The sequence below is a fragment of the Megalops cyprinoides genome, chromosome 20, assembly GCF_013368585.1.
Source record: "Megalops cyprinoides isolate fMegCyp1 chromosome 20, fMegCyp1.pri, whole genome shotgun sequence".
Classification (NCBI taxonomy): Eukaryota; Metazoa; Chordata; class Actinopteri; order Elopiformes; family Megalopidae; genus Megalops; species Megalops cyprinoides.
Genome location: NC_050602.1, coordinates 2,472,442 through 2,485,105, shown reverse-complemented (window position 1 = coordinate 2,485,105; position 12,664 = coordinate 2,472,442). Strand labels below are relative to the sequence as shown.

The window sequence follows — 12,664 nt, the reverse complement described above, 5'->3', positions numbered from 1 at the left end:
TGTTATTATGAGGCTGGCTTTTTCCTACCCTGGACCTATTTCCTACTCTGAGACATTGCATGAATACAGATTCCTCCAGACTTAGTGTAGTCTCTGGGACTGGGACTGTTAATCCAGAGCTACAGTCATAATCAGGGGTGAAGGAACACGGGGGGGGGGGGGGGGGGGGTATTTGTGTGGGATATTTTTGTGCCCTCTAAATCAGTTAAAAAAAACATTATTTATAGTCGTGTCAGAACAACCAGCAAATTTAGAATAAAAATTTAATTCGGAAATATCATTCTCCCTGATCACGTTTTGTGTGCGTGCTACTTTTACACATGGTATGATAGATGGTAGATAGTGATAGGCGTGTGTGGATTTATTTAGCAACCAGTTTCAGTTAGTCATCTTTGAATAATTTGGCAACAGCAATTGTAGCCTAGGCTATTAGCTAGCTAGTTTCTGTACTGTAGGCGACGTTAAATAAAATTAGATTTCATCATGTTAAACGATAACCGCAAGCGCAGTAAACCCATTAAACAGGTTTTTATTTTCGAAGATAGCTCAGGGCTCCTGCTTGTTGACACAGCAGATTAACTAGGACGAACCAGCTACATTATATGGACAAAAGTATTTGGCCACACCTGTTAATTATTGAATTCATGTGTTTCAATCAGATCCGTTGCCACAGGTGTATAAAATCAAGCACCTAGCCATGCAGTCTCCATTTGCAAACATTTGTGATACAAAATGGGTAGTTCTGAAGAGCTCAGTGACTTCAAGCGTGGTACTGTGATAAGATGCCACCTTTGCAATAAGACAGTTCGTGAAATTTCATCCCTGCTGGATATTCCACGGTCAACTGTAAGTGATATTATTAGAAAGTGGAAGCGTTTAAGAACTTGACTGGCCCGCACAGAGCCCTGACCTCAACCCCATCGAGCACCTTTGGGATGAACTGGAACGGAGATTGCAAGCCAGGCCTTCTCATCCAACATCGGTGCCTGACCTCATAAATGCTCTACAGAATGAATGGGCACAAATTCCCACAGAAACACAAAATCTTGTGGAAAGCCTTTCAAGAAGAGTGGAAGCTTTTATAGCTATAAAAGGGGGAGCAACTCCATATTAAAGTATATGTATTTGAATACAATGTCATTACAGTCCCTGTTGGTGTAATGGTCAGGCGTCCGAATACTTTTGTCCATATAGTGTAGCTACAACAGTCGTTTAAAAAACACTGGGCTAACAAAAAAAAAAAACATTGAGTTCACGAGGTAACCGCCTTCAAGGACTGCAAATCAAGGACGTAGGAAGTATTCTGTGCTACTCGCCGCATGCTATTTTCGGTATCAAATTCTCTATAGCCTACTACTGAACAGTATTCTGTTTGAGTATGTTGTAAATTTTTTGTAAATTAGCTTGTTACTTATTTCTCTGAGCATTAATGAACAAGCTAACATTAGCTAGCCAGCTGTTTTGTCACTGACATAGGCCTATTGCTGAGGTAAAGTTAGTATCAGCTAGCTAGCTAGTAATTTGAGAATTATGTGACCAGCTTTGGGCAGAAAACTTCACCACAGTATTCAGTCGACATTTTAAGTTTTAGAAACTGCAAAAGTATAAATGTTTTAATTAAGCTAAACAAAAAAATGTACACACAGTTTGTACTGTACTTCCATGCTTTCCTGTTGTTCAAGGCCACAGATTTTCATCAAGTTGCACCTGTTTTCCCTTGCTATACGGTGAGGGAAAACCTGTCTGTTGTGTGTAGTCCATATTTGGCAGTCTTCTGCTGTGATTTGATGGCATGCACCTTTCATTACATCAAAGTGTGACATTTGGTTATGTGGATTAGTGTCATACACTTTCCATCTACACGAGGAAAATAACTCTTCTTATATTTCTAGGCCTAAAGAGACACATTCTAATGTTGAGTGACACACCTTCATGTTGGGCAAACTCTGCCCCAGATGTGCATCTCCTATGTTCAGATGAGCTTAGTAGTAACAGAGGTGTGCAGCTCTTCTTGAGAGCACTTAAGTGGCGTTTACACGCGCATACCTTCTTATTTCAAGCCATCTTGATATTGTATTATTCTTCAATCAAGATATATGCTCCTTTAAGGACTGGGATTACATATAAAGACATAAAATTCATTCAACTCTCTCCTACGCCCTTGGTCATAATTATTGCTGGATGTTGAACAAGATCAAGGTCCCTTTTTAATTACTTGCTTCAGTTTCTCAAATCATTTTCTTTTACCTCAGCCCCACACTTAAAACACACAAATGATAAAATATGCCTAAACACTTCAGGACAGAACTGCATTCAGACCTGGCCATAGGGGGATGTGGGCATGCACTGAGCAAATGTGCCAGACAACATGTTTAAAAGGCCACTTCCAATTTCAAATGCTGCCTCCATCATCAAATCCACAGCTAAAACCTTGTGCTCTCAGAAATTGACCACGGTACACTTCTTCAAGTTCAAACAGCGCTCAGGGGCGCAAGCCTGGGTCACAACCTCGTGATGTCTCACTGATTCTCACAGGTCAAGCTATGGCTTCTGCACTGCTGTCATATCTCCTTTCCACCTGGGGGCTTGAAAAGCATGCCCATCCCAATCCAGGGACCTGAATTCAAGGCACACCTTGTTTCAGATGTGGAGAACAAAATTCTCCAGCCGTTGCCTCCTTTTTGCCACCGATTATATATGTGACAACAAAGTGGCTCCAAAAATGCTCCCAGTCTGAGAATGACTTAAAATCATTTTTATTTAATCATTATTAATCTGAGCCAACGAGAGGGCATTGGCCTGCTCATGAGAAAGAACGGCAAATAATTACAAATAATCAGGTTGCAGCTGATTTTTTTCATGCCATCAATATGAATGAAGAATACAGTTTCTTCTTGATTTGTTGTTGTTTCATACATGCATAAGAACCAGCACATTTCCTTATGTCCTCACCCAGAACGACTGCAGTGAGGGGGGAAAAGAGAAAAGAATATGAATCAGAAACTTATTCAAAGAAATGTGCTTCCTTTGATTTTTCGATTTTTCATCTGCCACCTCCCAATGTGCATCTTCAGGATGCACAATTTACAAAGCTTTCGGGGTAAAAAATGCAACAACTGCGATTCAGGCCTCTTGCTGTTTATGGCTTGGCATTCCAGGGACGGCACATGCCATAAAGCATCCACTGTTAAGCTGTCAGCGGGGCTGGCACCCGCCCAGTGACTGTGCCTGGGTGCCCAAGTGACTGCCCCCCCTTTCCAATCGTGCTCCCTCAAAAGAGCCCAGAGCAACGTGGGGCCGGGGACTCCAAGAGCAGCCCCATACCCCGCTGGCTTCCCACTGCTGGCTTCAGGCCGCAGTTAAAATACTTTTGTCCACTGCCTGCAACTGCGCTGGTAAAGGTCTTCGAGTCCAACTTGGCGTGACTTCTGAAAAAAAGACGGAGAAGAAGAAGGAGGAAGAAAAAACATGGCTGCTTCCCACGGCTTACAACTGGCTGTTTGTTTCCCAGCAACTGGGGGATCAAGGGCATCAAACGGGCAGGCATCAACGGCCTGGGACTGCTGTGGAGCTCACTCGCAAAACGTTACAGCCCGTGGCATACAGGGATAAAATATTCAGGGGGAAGGAAGTCTGCTCCAACTCTGGGTTCTCTCTGTACCCCCTGTGAAGCTTTGCATTCATCTGCCTCCATGACAGGCACAGGAGGTCAAGATCAGCGCTGCTAGGTTTTACGGTGGCACATGCAACTGGTAATTATGCCACAAAAGGCGAATATGAATCCCAAGGGTACCTGTGGTTTGCCTATATATAAAGAATGGAGGGATAAAAGACTCATAAAATTCAGAGTTTTTGAAAGATCCTTCAAGCACAGGGTATGCCACACCAACATTCAGTTAAATGACACAAATACTGGGCTTTCCAGCATGGGTAGGCAAACCTCATTTAGAGCCCTGCCAATCCGCAAAAGCTATTAATGTTACTGTAGTAAAATGCTGAGTGGAGTCCACTTGGTCATGTGTATAAAGTAGCTGAGATTCAATTCAATAATTCACTTCTAAGTGATACGATTTCAAGCATTTGAGTACTCATGCCCACTCCAAGAAACAAGAGAGGCAACAGTAACCTGTAGTGGATGTAATCTGGATTAGCCACATAGACGCAAGGGCACTGACACTCCATGCTGCTACATACCAGTCATGGTAACATTGCTGCTTTTCAGCTGCCAGAACCTGACCCTATTTCTTTCCATTGAAACCAAGAGGGACCACACAAACTATATTTGCTGATAGCATTAATATAGTATAAAGAACAACTTTAGAATGAGAATGGTTAGGAACTTAAAAGAATGATTCACTACACTCAACCCTGTATGAAATGTTCATCCTATGATGGTAAATGTTTTGGAGTTTTTTAGCGTCCTCGGGCTAACCAAGCCTTCATGATGCTGAGGAATCAATGAGAGTCATTTTTATGAAATGTTGCACTTTGACATGTAATCAAGCGCTGGAAGGCTGACTTGAAGGACTCTCTTACTGTTGCACCATAATGACCCTTATAATTCTAAAAGTCTGGGAATTTGGGACACCACGGCTAAATAAAAACCCACGGCTTTCTGCAGAAACAGGCCTCCTCCTCATCTTGGCTTCAAAACACAGTGTTGGCAGTGAAGAGAAATCAAATAATTGCACAGAAAAAAACATATGGCAAACACAGGACCACTTTGTTGATTTTTATTGTGTCTGTGCAGGCCGAACCAAGTTTTTTTTACAGAACTGAATGAAATCCTCCTGCACACTGATCATCTCCTGGATCACTAGATCAATCCACAACAGGGTCCAGGCTTGCTTAAATTTATAGCAGATAACACTTATGAAAAAAGACATGGCGTGGATTCCATGTGTTTTGCAGACGCCACAGTGCCTTGGGGATAGACAAATGGAGTTTCCATCTGACATTAAATAAAAGAAATGACTCATTGCGAGACATTACTGAAACCCAACCCCAAGCGCTGAATCACATGATTAGGCAGCCTGAACTACTATTCTCAGCCATCAAAATCTGAGCAATCATTCACTGTAACACTCCGGTTGTGCAACTTCATAACATGTTCAGAGACTAACCACTCAATGCGATCAAAAGCAGGCAAAAGATCAGAGACAAGCCCAAGTTCAAGAAATCACACACACCCCAAGCTGTATTCTAGTCAGTTGCTGTTAGAATTTGACACACTTTCCAAAGCAAGGTGCAAGTATAACCTTTTGCCAACTGTGCTGACTAAGTGGACCATGTAATCTACGTATCTGATGTCTGTGTCCCCTGATTAACACAGGCAAAATTAAGACAATTTCGCACAGAGAGCTCATTAAACACACAAGTATGATGATTCACCTATGTGCGGATAATCACACAGCTGAGCTACACTGATCTACGCTGGAGGTGCTGCAACTTGCAAGAGCCCATTACTGTGATCAGATTCAGTTTCAGAAAGAACCCAAATAGATCCTCCTCTTAGACAGTCATCCCAAGAAGGCATGTGTCATCTACGCTCCTACACACACCACACACACACACATATTTTATATTACAGGGCCGGCCCTTGGCATAGGTGGTATAGGCGAATGCTAGGGGCACCGTCCATCCATAGGAGCACCCCAAATGAGAGAAGAAAAAAAAAAACAAATTTTTAATTTCTATTTTTTACTAATACTATTATTTCGAAATACTAAAAAGCCCACAACACATAACTACTTAGCCTATTTTCTGGGTTGCCCGCAGCATCACCCCAACGCATGCCCCCCCCCCCCCCCCCCCCCCAACTTACCTGATTGTGGGTAAGGCGAGTTATCTGAGCTAGTGAGCGTGAAATGTGATATGATTAGGCTAACATCAGTAACGTAATCATGTCAAAAAGACAGAAGCCCTCTGATACCCAGGGAAGAAAAAGAAGACAAGAGGAGGAAAAACAGGAAGCAGACAGAGGTAATGTGATGAATGAATAGTTTATCTATTGCATAGTAATACTAGTTACCGTAGAAGCAGAGTGTTAATAGCTTACTTTGGACAATAGTAACATTCGCTAATTTAAAAAATAGCTAGAGTTAACGTCAGTTACTCCCACCTTAAATTCATTAGGTAAAGTTGGAAAGATTATTCAGGTTTTTGGGGAATAACCTACAAATACACTTTCTTTTGAGTGTGCTGCATGAACCACCCAAATGAAGTCTGCCTCAAGAAACCAGGCATACATTTTTATTGACATCTTAGTCTAGTTAGCAAACGTCAGCCCTGCTTGTAATAGTAAATTAAAATGCTTTTCCTTTTCCATCCCCTTTTGTAATTAATAGTTGTAACTGTAGGGCTGGGCGATAAAACGATAATTATCACAATATAATTTTCCTCGATAGAAATATAACAAATGTTCGATATAATTAATTTCCATGCTTAGATAACATGCACAGAAATGAATCATGAACTGCCAGCAGGAATAAAGGTATGCATTGCACAAGTTAGGTTGCACGGTGAGAGCATTTGAGTACTCATGCATTGAGTACTCAATGCATGAGTACTCAATGCATGAGCTCGAAGGATGACGACATCGTCAACAAGAAGGGTCATTCAACTAAAGTAGTTCGGAGATATTTCGGCTATTTACAATCCGTCAAAAAACAGAGCAGCGTGCACTGCAAACTGTGCCGAAGACACAGGCCATCAGTCAGGCAACACCACAGACCCATTTCATCATTTGAAACAATATCATCCACTAGAACACGCAGAAAGTAAGAAATTACAGTCCCAAATGAGTGTTGTTAGTGGAGCCTCGACAAGCACCAGGCCAGTACCCAGTGCGACTACCCAGCAGCAAACGATCGTATCAGCATTTTCCAGCACTGTGCCTTGCGATAAAAAAACGAAAAGACACAAAGACATCACAAATGCAATTGCATACTGCATTGCAAAAGACATGCTTCAAGGGAACGAGGGATTCAAAAAGCTTATCAGCTGTCACAGGGCAGCTTTAGAACCTGAGCCTGTAGACAGACTTATCTAATTGTCTAATTTAAAAATCACAACTTACCGAGGGTATTGTAGGGCCACTCGACGTTGGCGTGGTCTGACCTCGCAGAGCTGCTTTAACACCAGCAGCTACTGCTTTTTCAATTATTTCCGCCAAATCACCACCACCTGTTGCTAGACTTGCCATGTTTCTACATTGACACAGTGCCTGATGCGAATGCCCGAGCTTCTCCATGGGAAGGAACATGCGTCACACAATGGAGCTGTGGTTAATTACCATATTCATTAGGTTCACTCCACATGTGCATATTAGATTTAACATTTACATTTATATTTAACATTTACATTTAACACTTATATTTACACAAGTTATTATATCATATTTTTCACCCTTGAAAAAGACTTTTACATTTTTGCATCAATTTGTCTGTAAATGTATGAAAAAGTGACAGTTTAAAATTGTACTGCTTTTTTTTTTTACATTTGACAATGTTAAATGTGCAAAAACTGTGCAGGATAAATCAGTGTATACATTTTTACAAACGGCGCCCCATATTTGTGCATCATGGCCATAATATGAAATAGGAATATTTAGGGCAGACTGCCAGGTCACCACCTAAAATTGGTCTGGTGGTAGGTTTAATGAAATTCATTGATTTAACCATACAATAGCCTCCAAAAGGCTAAATAACAACAACACAAAACTACTGTTTCAAAATCAAATAATACATTTATGTCACAGCAGTGGTGAAGCCAGTATTAAAAGAGAGGCCAAAAAACGAATAAGCGCACACAGGACCAGTGTGTCTGCACCCAGCGCCACGAGGGGGCAAGAGGGGGCTTTGCGCCTCAGTTGCATTGTCTGCGACCCCCCAGAGAGCTGCATGGCATGAGCAGAAAAACAGAAAAAACGATCTGATTATCTTTGTTTTTTTACTTTATGACCCTGACACTGTTGGCTATTATTTTGTTGATTTTAGCAGTCATCTCTCAGTGGTTAGAATCGTTCATAAATTCTATTATTTTTCATCTTGTCGACCTACGTTCTGAGCACTCCGATTCCCTAAATGGTGCGAGGACACTCAGGTTTAAAAACCGACCACTTCTTTTTCCACCTCCTCCACCGTACGCGCCTCTGGTGAAACTGCATTCATAGCAGTCACCACTTTGAGCCACTCCGCATTTTTCCGTCGATTTGAAATGCCGCTAGTCTGGCCTCCAAAAAGGACTTTTCTTCTCCTCTCCACCTCATCAACCATCACCTCTATCTCCATGTCCGCATAATTTCTTTTCTTACGTCCTGCCATTGATCCTCAACATCAATCTCTGCATTTCACTCAGATTTACGTGGGATCTTTAATATGCTAATTCGACAAATTAAAGGTGTGTCTCAGTCCATATAAGAACAATCGTGGGATTGTGCGTAACCGGTCCTACCGCAAGTTGTACACAACGATTGATACATATGGCCCCTTATCTCATAATTATGAGAAAAGTTAAGGTAGCCTAGTTATCAATCATCGCTAACCTAGCCTACAGGATAAGACAGTGCTTTATTTCCTTCTCAGTATGAGACACTGGGAAATATTAATGTTACTTAATGTGGATGACATCAATATTAGTATGTCAACACTGCGCATGCATCTCAACTCCGGACATTCTAAAACGCTTAATGGCTTAATGTCCCATAATCATTGATCAATGATCACCAAATTTGTCTGGCATCTCACATGTCATAAACACTATCTCCTATCAAAAAAGCAAAACTGAAATCCAATGCAAGGGGTAACTATCTTGCGTTAAACCGTTTCTTCTCCATTGAGCCCCATTATAAAGAAAAAGCTTAACATAGCATTATGGACCAAAACAGCGACATATCAGGACTACACTCCTCTAACATGTTTCTGATCATGACCACGTTCGAGAACCAGTACGACGACCCCATGGGTTTAATGTAAACACTGATGTTTTCACTGAAGTTTTTTCCTGTAGGAACCCATTATAAAGACACTGCTTGCAGCTGGCCTACAGTTGGCCTATGCAGTGTTTCTCAATCCTACTCCTGGAGCCCCCCTGTCTTGCATATCTTCAGTCTATCCTTGCTCCAAACACACCTGATTGAAATAATTAACATGCTCTTTATTAAATCAGGTGTGTTCAGCTAATCGAAAGTGTCACTGATGAGTTCAGTCAGGTAGGTAGAGCAGGGAAAGATGGAAAATGTGCGGAGCAGGGGGGCCCCAGGAGCAGGATTGAGAATCAGTGGCCTACTGGGAATAGCTTAACGCAAATATTCATGTTTAACCTCTTACGACATCACTTAAGCTACAGCTTACACTGGGGTGGTGATCAGCAATGTATATGATCAGCAATGTGCAGGCCTACTGTCGCAATAAGGAACATTAAGGCTTTTCTGCCATTATAAGGAAAAAGCTTAAAGTGGCTTAATGTACTTAAACATCGATCAAAGAAGACCAAATTTCTCTCACACATCTCTTGTCATAAGCACTTTCACATATCAAAAAATCAAAACCGAAGTCCAAGGAATATGTTCGTTATCTCACATTAAGCTTTTTCCTCCTCATTGACACCCATTATAGGTAAAAGGCTTAACGTGGCTTAATGCCCCAAAACAGCGATCAGTGATCACCAAATTCGTCTGATATCAAATTTGGTGACCACTGGACGCTATTTTGGAACATTAAGCCAACATTAGAGCACCATCATTGCCCACTGTCTTATCCTGTAGCCTAGGTTAGCGACGATTCATAACTAGGCTACCTTAACTTTTCTCATAATTACGAGATAAGGTCATTTTTTTTGTGTGAATGCAATGCGCTTCCGTAGAGGACAGCAGAGCAAAAGAGCCATGAAAAGAGCGCTTCGTCTTCTGATTTCTGATTGGTTCACCCTCCGCCCCCCGCCCCCTGCTCTGCTCTGCTCTCTCACTTCCGGAACTACAAGCGCAAATTGGTTTTGCAACACAGCTGACTGCAAGAAGTGTTGCAAAAGTCAAGGCGCGCAGATTTGAAGTTGTACGGACCGATTCAAGAGGTTGTAATCAGCGAGCTGTGGTTGTACTGGAAAATGGACTCAAGTAAAAAAAAATAAATAAATAAATAAATATGAGTAAATGTTGGATTAAAAGTTTTCAGCTATCATTGTATTTATGTAAATATCAATCTACACATTTGTGAATTTCAACATACAAGTTCACATTTTTCTGCAAGTGAAAAATTAAACATACGAGTTCAGATTTTTGTTCTACAAGTTCTCACATCGTAATCTACAAGTTCTCAAAATCAAGTCTATAAGCTCTCGCATTTTGCAACATATTTACCTTCATAGTATGCTGCCCATCATAACGTTCATATGAAAGGTCCGCTCTGTAGCTCTCTGCCAGTTTAGAGGTCAAACGTAAATTTCTGCTGATCTTGTAGCAGTGCGTTCAAGAGCCTAAACTACACACTCCATCGTAATGTTAACATGTTGTCAAGACGAATACATTATGATTTCACTCGACAATTGTTATAAGTTTGGCTACTGCATACCCCGTTAAAAACAAAACCACACGCATCTGTAAAAATTATGAAAAACTGAGCTCACAGTTTGCAAAGGCTCCAGTTACCAATAGACAGGATTCGGTTAGCTAGCATCCTAATACATTAAACTATGGCATTTCGCACAAATAAACTGTGCAAAACTACAGTGAGTGACAGCTCAGGTCGAGTCCAGCGCATGACGTTGCGCTTTGGTTTGCGAAATACCAAACTGTAAATTGTAAATTGTGATGAGATATCTGTTAAGACAGCACAAGTTTGCTTGGTCAGCTAGCGACACGGATAACTAACTGGCAATGCATATCCCCCATTCTGGAACGCAGAGCGTTTGGCTAACTACCACATTTATGACCAGCGACAAAATGTACATTTCGACGGACTGTCAACCTCAAGGTAATTTCGAAGTTTTGAAACTACTCAGACCACTTTGCTCTGGCCTAGAAGCATATCTGAGCCAACCAGTTTTAAAAAGGTGCGGTGTGGTGTGCTAGGTTACCTCACCCGGCCAGCGTAGTTATCTAGCAAAACAGCACGCACCGGTTTTAAACATGTATTAAATTAACGCAATGACCTAATCTACATGAACATACAAAATTAACAGCAAACTTTAAGAAACATAATCCAGGTGCATGCGAGACTGGAATAACTGACCTTTAGTTCGCCAGCTAAAGTTATCTCGCTGGCAAAACGTCAGTTCTCGCATGGTAAACTTTTAGTTCCTGCTCGCCGCTTTCACATGCGATGTGAAGTTAGCTTAACTAGTCTAATTAAGATACACACTTAGCTAGCTACAACATCTGTGTAGAGTAGGTTACACCGAACTAAAATAAGGCAAAAAAATCACAGGTAAACATGGTAACATGTCGTCTTATGAATGCGTTTAATTATAGTTTCTAAAAGTTGAGCCTGGAAAAACTGTATGTAGCTGAAAATCAAATGACTCAAACATGCATCATAGCGACAGCTAGCCAGCTAGCTGGTTTCTCAGCAGGAAGTAGTGCGTGTGGGTTCAGCCAGGGGCTGATGTGATCATGGCAAATTCGCTTACTTTCTCTCCGCGCCGATGAAGCTGAGTTCGTCGATCGGTCGTGCGCAGCAGCCCAGCATTAGTACCAAAGCTTTAAAGTGGGGTGTTGTGCCCTGTTCGCGTTATGAAGCTGGGAACTTTGAAAGAAAACGTGATTTGTGTCGATGCGCTGCACTACGCTTCGCATAGCATACTCCTCACTGGCGTCCAGAATCAGCACTGTCAACGTCTCGTCACTCCCGGAGCAAAGGGGCGGTACACTGGAGCCTGATCAGCGGCTCACACAAAGTTTCAGTAACAACTAGGTCCAGCTTCAAACCTCCTAAATTGTTATTAGTAGTGTGTGTTTAAGCAAGTTATGTCTATTAACACTTTTTTTCTGGAGCTCATAGCATAATGTAATACGGGGGCAACCAAACCAGTCATTAGAAAGTTGAAGAGCATGTGCCAATAAGAAAATGAACACAGCATCAAAACTGATTTTAATCTGATCGTTCTGAACAAATTCTGCCTTGCCAAAAGAGAGGCTTATGTCTACTTTTCTGCATGCTGGATGCCATGTAATCCCCACTATCGATATTTAATGATATTTGGCGTTAGATCTATTGTAAGAAAGCTTCGTGATAAAGTTATTGCAGGAATTGACGCATATTGTTTAGCTTTCAGTTACCAAGAGTCCTGGTCCTGGGTTGTAGCATAAAGGAGCTGTGTGTGATGAATAATACACATAGCGTCCGGTTTTAAGTGGTGATCTAATGGTGGTGTGAAAGCATTCAGTGCACTTGGTTTCGGATGAAATGTCAGCAATGCCGATTGTGCAGTTTAATCCCTTGTGCTCGCTCTTCGCCTATCGTTTGAGGGCAATGGGGAGTGGTCCTAAAGTGGCAAGGCTGTCAAAATTCGCGGCGCAGTACCGTTTCAGCTTCGACCACAGCTCAGAATGTTATAAATGTTTTTTTTTATTTTATTTTATTTTATTTACTCCACCTGAGACGTCACCGAAAGCCCTGTACAGTGTTTTTAGCCATACCGTGTGACAGCCAGGGGAAACTTTATGGAA

The 12,664-nt window shown here is 41.6% G+C and overlaps 1 protein-coding gene across 1 annotated transcript in view; it reads right to left on the bottom strand.

The window, feature by feature from the left end:
• Positions 1 to 11,807, bottom strand: part of LOC118795525 (serine/threonine-protein kinase Nek7-like) — a 64,614-nt gene extending 52,807 nt beyond the window's left edge. The window contains exon 1 of the mRNA XM_036554074.1: positions 11,626 to 11,807. The gene's annotated coding sequence lies outside the window, so the exon portion shown is untranslated. The remainder of the gene's footprint in view (positions 1 to 11,625) is intronic.
• Between the last annotated feature and the right edge of the window lie 857 nt (positions 11,808 to 12,664).